The sequence below is a fragment of the Charadrius vociferus genome, unplaced genomic scaffold (assembly GCF_000708025.1).
Source record: "Charadrius vociferus isolate BGI_N301 unplaced genomic scaffold, ASM70802v2 scaffold15, whole genome shotgun sequence".
NCBI classification, from domain to species: Eukaryota; Metazoa; Chordata; class Aves; order Charadriiformes; family Charadriidae; genus Charadrius; species Charadrius vociferus.
Genome location: NW_009650064.1, coordinates 5367353 through 5382752, shown reverse-complemented (window position 1 = coordinate 5382752; position 15400 = coordinate 5367353). Strand labels below are relative to the sequence as shown.

At 43.3% G+C, this 15400-nt stretch overlaps 1 protein-coding gene across 1 annotated transcript in view; it reads left to right on the top strand.

Moving 5' to 3' along the window:
• The window catches only part of MTDH (metadherin), a 113755-nt gene that overhangs the window by 468 nt on the left and 97887 nt on the right, over positions 1-15400 (top strand). The window lies entirely within an intron of this gene.

The following is a 15400-nucleotide window of genomic DNA, read 5'->3' as shown; positions in this document are numbered from 1 at the left end:
TTCAAATTTGTGATAGTGCTATTGACAACAGCAGTGTGAGTTTGTGTGCTGATAAAACGGAAGAATTGTCACAAAAGGGCTGCTTATTTAGGGGCATCCTAACCAGGCAGTGAGCTGGGTGAGAGTGTGTTATTGATTACCTGGCTGAGCTGCATCCTGCTGACAGGAAAGATTGCGATGCTTTTAGAGGCAGAAGTTCCTTGTGCAGCTTTTAAAGATCTGTCAGTGCCAAATCTGCTTCTGGACCATGTACTCTTATCGAATTTATATTAGTGTTGATACAGCATGCATGATGCCTACAGGCTGTGAGTGCCCAGTGGACATGGGCTTGCTGCTTCCATATCAATCAATTTCAGGCGTGTTTTCCCCTTAATCTGGGTGAAATTGGCTGACTCAAATCCGATAGCCCCCGCTTAATCGAATTGCTTATTGAAATCAATGGAGATTCTGACTAGGTAAGGACCGCCTAGTTTATCCTATTCTGTCTGCAATGGTCATGCACATTTGTGTATGTGAAATAAAGAAAGGCATAGTGTAAAGAAATGGAAATTATGCAGGGATGTTTAAGCACAAAAGGAACAAAAATAACTGAAGCTGCATATCCTAAAGGTGGGGGCAGTGAACGTTGCCTCTCAAAGAGATTTTTTTCTCTTTCTTTCTTGGCCGACAGTAGCTGATTTGCTATGAGCTCAAGAAACATAGGAGGAAGAAAAAAGAGAATTTTTACATCCCAGAATAAAATGTTCCCATAAGCAGGTCAGCTTTTCTTTCTCACACAGGTGTGAGTCCCTCCTGCCTCCAGAGAACCCACACAGAGACAGGAAACCAGGAGCTTCCAGTAAGAAGTTATTTTGGCATCATGCTGAAAATGCATGGAAATCTGCCGTTAAGACAGAGTAGACATGCTCAGGTTTGACTCTAAAGCAAACCTAGGTTGCTGGACAAAATAGAAACTATATCATAGAATCATAGAATGGTTAGAGTTGGAAGGGACCTTAAAGATCGTCTAGTTCCAGCCCCCTGCCATGGGCAGGGACACCTTCCACTAGACCAGGTTATTCAAAGCCCCATCCAGCCTGGCCTTGAACACTTCCAGGGATGGGGCCTCCACAGCTTCTCTGGGCAACTTTTTCCAGTGTCTTTCCACACTCAGAGTAAAGAATTTCTTCCTAATATCTAATTTAATACTACCGTCTTTCAGTTTAAAACCATCACCCCTTGTCCTATCACTACACTCCCTGATAAAGAGTCCCTCCCCATCTTTCCTGTAGGCTCTCTTTAAGTACCGGAAGGCTGCTATAAGGTCTCTCTGGAGCCTTCTCTTCTCCAAGTTGAACCCCAACTCTCTCAGCCTCTCCTCACAGGAGAGGTGCTCCAGCCCTCTGATCATCTTCGTGGCCCTCCTCTGGACTTACTCCGACAGGTCCATGTCTTATGTTGGGGGCCCCAGAGCTGGACGCAGTACTCCAGGTGGGGTGTCACCAGAGCATAGTAGAGGGGCAGAAAATTCCTCGACCTGCTGGCCACACTTCTTTTAATGCAGCCCAGGATGCAGTTGGCTTTCTGGGCTGCAAGCGCACATTGCTGGCTCATGTTGAGCTTCTCATCCACCAACACAACCAAGTTCTCCTCCTCAGGGCTGCTCTCAATCCATTCCCTGTCCAGCCAGTATTTGTGCTTAGGATTTCCCCGACCCAGGTGCAGGACCTTGCACTTGGTCTGGTTGGACTTCATGAGATTTGCATGGGCCCACCTCTCGAGCCTGCCCAGGTCCCTCAGGGTGACATCCCTTCCCTCCAGCATGTTGACCACACTGCATTCCTTTCCCTCCAGCGTGTTGACCACACTGCATAGCGTGGTGTTGTTGGCATACTTGCTGAAGGTGCACTCAATCCCACTGTCCATGTCACTGACAAAGATGTTAAACAGGACCAGGCCCAGTACCAACTCCTGAGGAATGCCACTTGTCACTGGTCACCACTTGGACATCGAGCCGTTGACTGCAACTCTTTGAGTGTGGCCATCCAGCCAAACCCTTATCCACTGAGTGGTCCATCTGGAAACTCCTCATGAGACTTTTCTGTTCTCTCTCATCTCACAGTCTTTTCTCACTGGCCAGTACCAAGAAAAGCATTCTGCTGCAAAGGCATCTTTTTCTGCTCCCCATGTTGTCTGGAAGTAGGACACACTTGTTTCATGCTAGGCACAATTAGCAGCACTAGGATAAGCATGTGGGCTCTATACACCCCTTTTTCTCATCCACACTCCCCAAATATCCAAAAGGCTACAAAGTGCTCTGCTAAGAACTGCTCTCAAGCAGGTACCTGCTCTTCGTTTGTGTGGCACCCAGCACAGCAGGACTCTGAACCTCTCCAGGGGATGTGTCTCACTAAGTATAAAGTACAGAGACTTATAACAGCAGTGAGGTTATCTCAACTCACCTCTACACAAATGGGAATTTGTGGGAGAATCATATTGTGCACAGCAGGATCCAGGAGTAATCCAGCATCTGGCAGAAGCAAACATTAATTACATGATCTGGTTGGAGAGAGAACCGAAGCATGGAGAACATTTAATTATCTGCACTATCTTTAGCACGTCCAAAGTATTTTTGTACTTCCTATTACCTCTGTAGCAGAGACTTCATTTTTCCGCGTAAAAGATTTTAATTACATAAAATGCTCAATTAGAACCTTAATTTCCATTTTAGAAAATAAATACACCATGCAAATCACTGACTTGCTCTTAATTTCTCTAACAGTCCTCCCAAACTTTTCAATAGATGTTCCCAGTTCTCTTCCCATTAACAATGTCTGTGGGGATCCCGAACCCCAGCCTTATTACTGCTGCTCTCTGCAGCTTTATTTAAAGGAGAAAAATCTGGATCCTGTGCCAGGCCTTCCTTCCCTCGGCTTCTTCCTCGATTATCTGTCCTGCAGACAGCCTGGAGGACAGCCAGACTACTGGTTGGAAAGGTCTGTGCTATAGGAACTGATTTTGGCAGTCAGCAACTGGACATGTTATAGTGAAGTTTGTATTAGAGCAAATCTAGTATAGAAGGAAAGCATATTGCCACCAGCTCTAGACAAAGGTGGGATTGTATGAAGCAACCAAGATTACTAAGGGTGGGATGAGCAAAATTTGGCTTTGTGGAGGCAGGGAAGTGAATTGGAAAAGGAGAGGGGTCAGTAAGGTAGAGAACTGGAGAAAAGTGTGATGGGTTTGTGGGCAGATGGAGGGAGGATGGGGCAAGAGGGTCCCCACCAGGACTTCCAGTGTGGAGATGAGTGCAGAGAGGGAAGAGGAGCCAGGAGGGATCCCAGGGGTTGGGGGTGTGAAACGTGTTTGGAGGCTGTGGCTACAGCTCCTTCCTGAGGGTGGGAGAAGCCTCTCCATTTTTCAGAGAGGGGACTGAAGCACAGGACAGACTCAATGATTTGGTGAGAGGATACAGCACCCACTGGCATATTTTTAAATAGAAAACTGTTGTTTGACCACACAGACGTTGTCATTCTTCAGCAGATCTGGAATTTTGATTTTCAAGACCATACTCACTCTCCCAATCCTTAACACTTCTGGCTGAAAATTTTCAGTGGAAAGAACCATTGAAACCTCCCTCTCCCCCATCTTCCCCCACCTCTTGTGCTGTAGCTATAGTCACTCTAGAAATCTGTGGCCAAGCTACATGCCTGCTGAATGCCCTCTTCCTGGGGTTGTCCTTAAAGCTCCAGCATGGGCAGAAACCTAGTCATGACATACCAGTGTACTCCAGCAGAAGAAGGAATCGTTCCAGCAGTTGATGCCTGTTCACACAGCATGATGCACCAACATACAGAGAAACCTGAGCAAGCCTTGAGCCTTCTTGCAGAAGCTCTTGAAGAAATGCTGCCATTTTAGCAGCACCTTTGCCTTGGCTCCAGCATCCCACCCCTCTGCAGAACTGATCAGCCTGGGCAGAGACTCGTCTGTACTTGTACTGCCTGTAGCTGGCTTGTGGTGCAGGTATCTCTGCACAGTGCTGCACTGGGCCCCGCAGGTGTACCCTCCCTGCAGACAAAAGGGTGATCTCAAGCTGCAGAGACTCCAGCATTGCATTGCTACAGGTGTCTGTGTCCAGCTGCCAAGGAGCAGTTCCAGGGACACTGATGGAGAGGCTGCCAGAGGAGATGTGTAGCACCTGAACATGTGTGGTGCGCTCAGTAAGGCCAGCGTGTAGCTTAATGGGGTGGACAGCCATTACAGAGAGTGGCTGAAAATAGAAACCTCTCTTTGTGAATGAATATATGGCGTGTGTGGAACAGTTTAAGGAAACATATGAAAAGGAATTAATCTTACCTAAGGCTCTAGGCATCTTCATGACACTATGTGTTACACTATTGCAAGCCTCTTGCCGTTCAAACCAGAAAGCAGTAAGCATCAGTCTGTTTGGGGATGAAATTATAAATAAGCAGATAACCAGTACATGAATAAAACAAACTGAAAACAACCTGCATATCAAAGGAATCTGTGACAAGTGACACACTTTCACATGGATGATTGAAAATGTGAAAAAGAAAAATGAAAGGTGGAACTGAAGTACAAATGAATGAGAACTGGTAGGAAAAAGAAAAAAAAAAAAAGACAAAGACATTTTAAATAACAAGATACCAGGTAAGCTAGAGTTGACTGCAGTAGGATAAAACACTTCCTTGATGTAATATCACTGCCTTCCCAGGACTTACACCAGAGACTGACTTGGCCCTCTTATTTAATTACATGCTGATACACCATCATGAGACCACATGGGAAATCTTGCAAGATCTTGTGACAGATATTAAATTAGCATTTGCCTTCGTCGTAAATATAATCTGATCAAAAACATTTCATATGTGCAAAGAAGCAAAGTTTGAAAAAGAATGATTCAGCTATAAAAAGAAATAGCACCTATAAAAACAGCCATTGTGGAAGAAAAGTAGCAAATGATCAGATATTTTTTTTCTTTGAATGGGCAGCACAGAAAGGGTCATATGGATGATTTCAGATGTAGACGCATCCCCTACACTACACACAGAGTCTGATCAAAACGTGGCTCCAGTTTCTCAATTATTTTAATGTAAGCTGCTAGCCGAAGAAGTGAGTGATGTTGTCTGGTCGTCTACAGCAAGCCAGTTGTTTCCACCTCCTCCCCTCTGCCTGCCCTAGGGTCTGCACAGCTGGAGCTGATCTAGCTCAAAGCACATCTTCTCTCTCAGGTATATTCCGAATGGGACCCATTCCCACAGCTGACTCCCTGCACGGAGGCAGAGAAAAAGCATCACACATGCCTTTTTGGGTGAAGCTGAGCTTCAGCACACGTGTCAGCATCCCACGGTGCAGAACCAGAGGAGTAAATAGACTTTTACCTAAAGAGCTGTAAGCCAGAGAGAATGCTTTAAGAGAAAAAATGTGAAATCGGGACAAATAGGAGCTTCTAGCAGTTTCTCCTCTGCAGTCTACCCATTAGCAGCATGAAAGGTCCCTAGACCTGTCCTCTGCCAAGCTCCATGCTCTTTCCTTGCAAACCTCGGCAAGGCAGGGCAAGGCCAGGCCAGGCAAAGCCACAGGGGGTACTCAACGCTGTGTGGTTTCAGAGCTGCTGACAAGCATGTCTAAGTCCAGCCCTAAGTCCGAAACAGATCCCCCCCTCTTGCAAAGCCCTCCCCATAGCAGGGGTGAAAAGGCCAGAGGGAGAGGAGTGTGTGCTATGTGGCAGTGTGACTGGTGAAGCCTGTGACTAGCAGGGGAAGGACAGAAGGTATCAGCCTTCAGATGTTTCTTTTCATTGTTTTGTTTTCTGGGAGTTTAATATTAGACAAAAGCTAAACACTCGAGTGTTTATCCAAACTAGACATTCAACACTTTAAAGCTTTGCTCATCAATGGGGATACAACATTTACCAATGGGGATATAATGTTTACTTAGCTTCACTAATAACAAATACGTAAAATAAATAATGGTTCTGGTGAGTTTCTGTTACAGCCTGGCCAGTTCCTGGTAGGAGGGGAGGCAAGTGTTTTTTCACAGAGTGAGCAGTGAACCAAAGGAAAGCTATTTTTTTCTGATGCATCAAATGGCAATATAAATACATTCATTCTTATTGGAACTGCTTGTAAACAGAAGAAAAGCAAACAGGAAAAAATTGGACTGTTAAAGGACAGTGACTTTGGAAAAAAAGTGGTGAATACTTTTAAGACAGAAAAGAAAGCAGTAGATACTTGCAAGAATATTAAAGAAGTAGTTTCATACTCTACCATCAAGCACTCTTAATAGAGCCTGTCCTTTTTTTTTTTTTTCCATTTCACATGTTCTTGTGATGTTTCTTCTCATACTGTAGTCATTATGAAGTATGTTTAATTAGACTTCCTAAAGACAGTGATTACGTTTCCTTTCTGGGTGGTACCAGAAGCTGTGCCCTATGAGAAGTTCCTTAAAACCTCCTAAATACGTAGTGCTCACATTGCTTCCAGATGGAACAAGAAGTAAGGACTCCAAAGGGAAAAGCTGGGTTAAAGATTGGAAGAAAGCTAAGTGTTTCTTTTCTCTCCACGCTTACAACAACTATACAGAAGTTGCCCATAATCCATGTTTTCCCGTAAACTGGAGAAGAGGGGTCAGAAATCTAGGATGGTTGCTGTGTCTGGTAAAAGAGGTGCTTTATGGCAGCTCAGTAAATAAGGTGTTTTTATTAATCACACGTATGCTGCCTTAGTGGTATAAACCACCGAATGGGGGCTGGCTGCCCTGATTTGGAATTCTGCAGGCAAGAGCCTCACCTGTGAGTCCAGAATATCTGATAGGATGGAGAAAACATCTTTCCGTTAAATCGTGTTAATATCTGCATATTTCTTGAGTTAATGCTGAGATTTGGCACATTTAAGAGAAACCTCTAGGTTTCTCTAAATGCCAGTCAGCTTTGTACGCTCCCAGAGGTCATGCCAGGTGAAGGCTCTCTGAGGCTTTGGAACATCCAGGTCATGCTTGTTTTCTATGTGGAAATTTGGAAGGGCACAGTTCAAAGCTCCAAAGCTTTATACACCACCTAGAAGTCTTTCTGCCACAGCTTTGCTTTCAACATGCAGGACTCGTGTCACCTCTTCTAGGATGAAGGACAGCACAAGGACAGACAAAGGGCAGCCAGATTCACGGCATTTGTCCTCCAAGATTACAGTGTTGTTTTCTCTGTTATGTGATGTTTGAGGTCTGGCCCAGCTGACACTACAGATAGGAACCTTATCTGATTGCAAAGGGGAGGCTGAATTCACTTTCAGTAGTTTCTGTCAATCCTTTCTTGAGCTGTGCTGCGTGGTTTATCTCCTGGGGGATGCTGAGACCGCCATGTTGGGCTACTCAGGGAGGGGCTCCTCAAAGGGAAGGTGAACCAGGGAAAAGTTTTCTCTGAAGGAAATGAAGACTTAGAGAATATCTTTTAGATTTTAGACATGACCGAGTATGTAAGAAAGTATTGACTATTGCCCCATCTAGATCTCAGGACAAGGTGATGGGACAGCAAAATACCACTGCTTGGAAAGAGAAGATGTATTTGTGACAAGATCTGAGTTGTCCTGATCACAGTGGGTACCACACGTCTCCCTTTCCTTACTGTGCGTCTGCATAGTCGCCACGTACCAGTACCGCAGCACCCACCCAGCCATCACTGCACCCTCACACGTTAGCCAAGCCCTCAGTGTGGGGCACAAAGTGTGCCCCTGAAACACACATTTGGGATGTTAGACACCAAAAATGCAGATTCAGAGAGGAAGGAGTCAGTGAAAGGTGCATTAATGTGATATTCTGTGGCTCTCACAGGTGTTTTCTTGGCAGTAAGTGTTAGGAAACATCTGTCAGGTAAGACAGTGTTCAGGGAACTTTTGCTATTCCTGGAAAAAAAAAATCAGACAAACATTTTAGTAGTCTTTTTACATAGTCTTTTATAGTTCTTTCCTGCATTTTGCCTTTGAAATGAGTTTTCCTGATACAGTTCTCATTGCCATGATTTGTATACTCACTTATGGCTTTGCCATCTGCAAACAATTTTGCTATCCAAAGCTTTCTACACCTTTTTGCCACACGTATTCTTATTATATAAGCAGTAAATTGCTCTATCCTTTTAAGGCCTTGACCTGCTATTAATAGTTTTGTTTTATAAGTGCAATTTAAAAATCAGGACATTCTTTGGGCACTTGCTCACCACACAGGCTCCTAGTCCTCAAGTCTTTACACAGGAGAAACACCAGTTTATTTAAAAGAGTGACTTTCTTCAACAAAACATATACAGCAATCTTTCAGTATTTCTATTTTGAGAAGGGTTTGCTTTGAAATCCTGAATACATACTAAGAGAGGAGTGGAGTCTACCACACTGTTTTGAAGTTCTGCAAGAAGTATGTTTAATAAAAAAGAGAAGTGGCATTTTGTTACGTGGTTTGAGTTCGGGATAGAATGACAATTAGAATTTTAGATCTGTTTTTAAGCCCATTTTTAGAGAAGTAAAATTAAGAAGCTGACAAATTTCTAGGTCAATAAGTCATTGTAAATTGTGTGTGTGAGCATTAGCACTGCTGACAGAGTGCAACATGCATATCCTCGTCTCATGCCATGTGTCAGATTAGGGTTGCACCCTCTCTGCTGGGTGCATGTTAAGGGTTAACCAGTAAGGGCAAAAATCTATCTATGCTAATTGAAAAAGAAGCAAGAAGACTAACGACCAATGACATCCATCAAAAGAGAGAATACACTGTTGAATAATTAAATTAAGAGTCTCCATAATGCCATTAATTATAAAAAACATTGAACAAATTCAGCCTTGAAAAATTGCTTTGGCAAGTGGCATGACTACTTTTTGCAATAATATACGCTACAGAAACAGTATATTCTAGACACACTGCTATCAAACATAGCAATACACACACTGTGTGAATTTCACTCCGATTCAGAGCTCCTCCCAAAGGTCAGCGTGGCGTTGAAACCCTGTGAGTGAAATCGTAGCCCCACTGCGGTAATAGGAATTTTAACACTGACTTCAATGGAAACATGCTTTCCCCCATATATTTTGAGAGGTAATTGAGCCTAACATGATGAATAGACCATCTGTACAGTCATGAATCTTCGCCACAGAAAACATTCAGAACTAATAGAGGAAGATGTAGGACCTCTTTGAACCAGGCTCCAAAGGGCTGGTATTTCACTGTCACAGGTAATAAGAGAGGACTTGTGATATCTAGAAAAAATAGGTATGTTTAATAAAGCAAGCTGAAAAATACTCCAGTCTTCCTAAAAAGATTCAAAACCCTGGTGAAAGAAGAGCTTGATTCTATCCTAACAAAGTGCTTTTAAAATACACATGTGCGTCTGTGTAGTTTGGCATGAATTATTGCACTTCTTTTCCCAAGCAAATTCCAGATCTGGAAAAGAATCCCCATGTTTTACAATTCTAAATCAATAGTTGATTTACCAGCCACATAAATAAAGGTGATTCAAGAGAATATAAAGATGCAGATATCTGCATTTTTTCCTTCTGTCATTAACGTCTTAATTTTATTTTCTTAATTATAAGCATAATATTTAAACGTTTACTTTGACTTATTATATTATCTTCTTCTTATGAGGTGCTTACATTTCTGTAGGTATTACTTTAGAATGGAATTTGGCTTGTGCCCATTTTTGGGAGGAACTTGTAGTAGGGCGATGTTATTTTTCAGCCATGTTAAATATTAATCCAACCAGCACATAGTTTATGTTATCCCGAAATAGAGCTTCCTGAAGGGAACTACTACGGTTTCTTCCGAGAGCATGTTTTTTTCTAACTTCCCCCAGTAAGGAAGAGAATTTCACGCAAGCGTATTTTTCTAAAGCTGCCCATACTCAGAATCTTTTCTTTTCCTTGCCTCGCCTTGTGTTTTTATCCATCCTGAATAGTTATTGAGTTATTGAATAATGTTGTTACCATTTTTTTGTTCCTCTACGCACGCAGACAAGCTGGTTGTAGTCAGGAAAAGGTAGGTCTTCTTCTCTTTCATGTGAAGACCCTTTGTGCCATTGTGGTGGGACAATGGGCTCTCGGTTGTGTCTCTGGAGGAAAGCAGGGCGAGGAACCAAGTGGCTGCTGGAGGAGAGACCTCCAGAGAAGGGGCAGCAGAGAGGCAGCCGTGGGCTTTATAAACGCCCTGCGGCAGGAAGGGGATTATCTCAGACTGCAGTTGGAGAACATCTGCTAGGGAAAGCAGCTGTAGAAGACAAAAAAGGCTAAATGGCCAGCAGGAAGGAATCAGTAACTTTGCTGGATATTAAGAAGCATGAAGGGGAGCAGAGAATGGCAGCAAAATGTCAAAGATCTAGAAGCATCCCAACAGTGCCCGAAGGACCCTTTAGGTGTGGGAGGAGAGGGCCTGGAGTCTGGGACCAGCGGGGGGAACAAGGGCACCCGATGCCTCCTTCTGCAACTAGGAAAGAGACCCCACATCACCTTCACCATCCACACAGGGAAGGAGTGTCACTGGGCAGTGCTGGGTGAAGCCAAGTGCTGGGGCCAGTCATGTCACCAGCACCCTTTACATGGCCTGCGATGCACGTCTGCATGGTTCTGCTGCCCGCATCTCTGTGGTGCATCTACTCGCAGGCCCTGATCAAGGGATTGCTACGGGGTCACCTCAAAGCAGGGAGCGTACCTGCATTGAAATATGTGTACTTGGTCTCCTGGCTTGCGTCAGGCAGTAGTAGAGTTGGGTGCTGTAGGACTGGTTCTGCCTGGGTGCAATGCTGGGGATGGAGCTCAGTGGTTACTCCATCCTCTTCTGCTGCCAAACCTCCTTTCCATCAAACCATGGCTGTGTGCAGTGTTGTACTGTACTGTGGGGAGCTCTAAATATTTTCTTCCTTGTGGCTTCTGCCTCACACTTGCCCCATGAATATCAAATTAAAATCACTCTAAACTCCATCCTGCCAAAAGGCATCCCTTCCTCCTGGTAGGGCCCACCTATTGTGCTGGAGAAGGTGGTTACAATAGGTTTAGTAGCCCTGAAGTGGGTAATATTAAAGGGATAAAATACCCTTCAGCTTTGCAACCTTATTTTTTCATAGATTAAATCTGAATTTTGTCAGTTGCAGTGTATTTTTCGGCAAACCTGCTATGTTTGCATATGGAGCTAGTAATTTAGAGAGTGGAATAGATGTTTAGCAGTGCAGGGAAACACCATCTAACTGACACCTGTTTTATACAAACCTCATGCTCTGTATACAGGCAAAGTTACAAGGGAGGCATTTGTTGAGATCTTTGTTTTTACTATATAAACACTCTTGACAGGAGAAATACCTGCCTTGATAGGCTGACTTGGAAATATTTTTAAATATCCTGCAGGCCTGTAAATTTTGGAAACTCCACAGCAAATCACAGCTTCCGTATTAAACACACAGGAATCGCTCTGTTTAAAAAAACATGAAGGCTGTGATACAAATCAGCGTGTGTCAGGAAGTGAAGAGCTGGGACAGTGCTCATGCTTCCATCTCAGCTTGGGTCTTGGTTGCTCAACACAATGCAGAGCACAACCCCGACTACGTCAAAGACGGTCGCCCAACAATGGATTTCCCCTCGGTGTTTCTTCCTACCATTAAAGTTTGTGCCACAATTCAAATTTATATAAGCAGCTATTCATGTGCTTATGTCCTGTAGAATTTTTCCTACTATTTAAGTGGAGGTAGTATTTGGTGGCAGTATGTATGGAGGTATAGCATAATAAGGTGGTCGGCTGGTCACTTCTTGCAGTACCCAATTCAGTTTCTTTGAACTTTTTGTAAACAGATGCTTGAATGCACCATGGAGCTGCTGTGGCTGAAATCCTACTGTAAATACTGTTTTCTCACTGGAGAATATTGCTAGGTTTGTAGTCAGTGCTAAGATTTTACTTGGCAGTAAAATCATCATCTGAATTACAATCCGATGTCATTATATCATCTGCAACATCCGTAGTCAGGATATATTTGGCATTTCAAAGTTGGGAGGAGGGAAAAAGCATCTTCAGTAACACAGCAGTGCCGGGGCTTGGGAAGAGCCACAGGGGAATTAGGTTGCCTCCAAACACAATGCTGCTTTCAAATGCTTATTGTGTGGCGGGGAATGGCCTCTGGAAACTATTATTTTAGAAACAACAACACAAAACATCACTGTTTTGGGGAAACTTAGGACAGTCAACTGTAATTGCAGGATCCATAGAGGAGCACAAATAGCAAATCATAATGATAATGCTGTGAGCAAGGGAGTAATGGTTTCAGGTCATGCACTGCAAGCAGACAAGGCTTCAAAGATCCTTCAGGACAGAACTGAGATCACCTGGGCAGGAGGATAATTGCAGAAGAAGAGGCTGTGCCTATATTAGACACAACCAAAAAGACCCAGCTGATTGATCTTTTGCTCTTCTGCTCCTGCATAGGCTGCTTGCTCCCATCCTACTGCTGAATCAAAGGATGTAACTAAGAGCCTCGTCCTGTTCCTTTGGATTTATTGTTGCAGTGGGATTTCTTCCTCCTGCAGTCAGAGATAAGATTTTATTCTTGCTTGAGGCTCTTCGATCATAAGGCTGGCTTCATGCTCATCGTTCTGTGTCATTCATGCCTGTTGCTCTCTCCATCCTAATAAATAATAAGGAAAAGAGAGTGACTTGTAAGCCCAAACCCGCCCCCGTGACCATTCCTGGTTAGTGATTGCTATTAAGGTGTATTGAGCTTCTCTCTTGACTAGATGAAAACAATTATTATCATGCTGTTTACTTCATTTTCCTGATCTCTATTTTGAGTGGCAACTGCAATATATATTTTATAAGGCTGACTTCATTTCTGACCGCTATTAGTGAAAGAAGAATAGCAGAGCATGTACAGAGAAGAGGGGGGAGGAATGAGCTGTCAGGGAGTGAAGATGAGAGACTCTCCCCCATCCTCAGCCATGCTGCTGTCAAGCAAGAGCCTGATATATTGCAGATTTTTTTCAGGAATTCATCTATAACCCTCAGGGTAGAACATACCTGCATGCAGCTTGAGTCGCCTAATCCACTTGTGTTATGCTCTTAGTTTTCCAGGCATACCAGAATTAAAAGCATATTTTATACATATTTTCTACTGAGCCTTTTTTTTTTTTTTCCTTATGATGCTGCTTGGAAGACCTTCCAAAAGCTGAGACCTTCCAAAAGCTCAACTTTCCAAAGCTGGTACAGCTGGCAAAACATACCTACAGAGGTGCAAGGATGTTACTGCATGAAGCAGAGAAAATGAGGCTTTGGCATAATAGATAGGGGGTGAAATGAAGATGCTCCTTTCAATTAAGCATGTTTTTCAAAGGATATTTAACGATTTGCTGCTGGGTAAAATACCTTAATTATTTCTGATGCTTGTTAACAGCTGCAGAAGTGGATGAATGGAGAACACTGCTTTCTCAAGGATGCCCAGGTAAAAAGAATATAAGAAACAGTGATAGCTCCATGCTTTGGAAATACATTTTTTAGCTAAAACATCATGCTCTGGAGGATACAAAAAAAGCAAGCATGTTAGCTATGAAAAAGATAAGTAAGAGTGTTTTGTCACCATTTTTTTTAATGAACAGCCCTTAATTCTCACTCCCATGTTAGCCATGAAGCCCCAAGGACCTTGCCAGTCCTAGCTACTTACAACAGCCCTCTTCTCCCATCATTCAGCTGCACAATGTTCAGCCTTACTTAGCAAATATGAATTAGAGCAAAACTCCCAAGTAATTAAAATATTAAATGGGCAGAAGAGCACAGGCCTGGGAAGGACCCTGGGAGGTAATACAGTTGACTTCTTCCCAAAGCAGAACCACCTTTCTCTATACTATTTTGAGTAAGTGCTTTTCTAGACCCTGTGTAAGGAAGGTCAGGGATGGAGATTTCACAACTGGCTTACTGCAAAGCAGGTTTTCCTACGTCACCTCTGTAGTAACTCAGTCACATTGTTCCCTTTTGCTCCCAATTAATTCTCTCACTCTTCAAATCAACTTTTTACATATTAGCAAGCTCCCCTCAGGGTTCTCTTTTTCAGACTAAATTTTGCCCAGTAAGTCCTGAAGAGAATGGCTGGTCCTTCATGTTGCTCTCTGCTACCTAGTCCTCTTCGAGGGTCTCTTGCACTGTGGTATCTGACACCTCTCCTGGTAATGAATTCAGCAAGGGGACCTGCTTATCTAAGAGCTGTCACTCTGCTCTGTTCTTTACCCTTCTTCAAAGAGGAAAGTAGGTGTTTAATATCTGTGTCCTGCATCTCTCTTTTCCTCCAGAGTACATTAACATGCTCATGTTACTTTTGCTGAAATCAGGGCTGAAGCAATGTATATGGCACAGAAGGTGGTCTGATTTCTACAGCCGGGGCTAATCCATCACAGATCTCTGTCACCTGCACTCGCCAGCCTCATCGGGAGGGACTTTTCTCTGCAAGGTGACAGTGCTGTGTGGGATGGAGTTGCCTGGCTCGTAGGGATGTCTCAGCTGCAGAGCACTGGTGCACAGCACCCACTGCCCATGAGCAATCGTGGCAATCTCGGGGGTGAAATTAGGTGAAACTTTCCTACCAGATGTTGTCCCAGAACAACAGGGTTGTCGCAGTTGTGCCCACAGAGATGCAGCTGGGTGCAGAGATCTGCACTGTTTCCTCAACGATGGTGTGATGCAGCCTCAACCGAGAGCAGGGAATTAAGATAGGCATGGGTATTATTTTAAGTATGCATGTGTCTGCGTGGTATTTGCATATTTCTTTCAATTTAGGGAGCTTACTGTCTTAAATGAGGCAAACTGCACTACAAATGGGTTGTCCTCTTAAACAGACAGTAACTGTGATTTTTTTACCCGAAGCTCCTTTATACCTATCACATTCCCTTGTTCTGATACCATAGCAAAGAAAAAATAAGAAGAAAAGATGGAAGGAGAGATCTGAAATGCATTACCCTGAGTCTAGCTTTTTCTCTGTACAATTTTTCACATGTATGACTGTGAAGGTACACAGCAGAGCCAGTAAGTTGAATAAGAAGGCATCAGTTTTACAAAGTCCCTTTTCAGACTGGGGCTGCTTTAAGTAGGATTTGATGTTTATGGGATTGTTAGAAGTAAGCTGTGGTTCACAATGAAAAGACTCAGATTTTGAACTGTATTACAACCAGATGAATGACATCAAATGAAAAACAGTGCTGTGAAACTGTGCAGTGTTGAAGGTTGGCCAAGTTCTATATTCCTATAGTTCTATAATTACCATATATTTTTTAAGACTAGCTATGGTAACATATGTAATGATCTGATATCTTTTCTGAATCATACATCCAATATAACTGAATTAAAGCTGGATTTCTATTATCTGTATGTATTATATATTTTTAAAATAATTGTAATCACGAGGGTT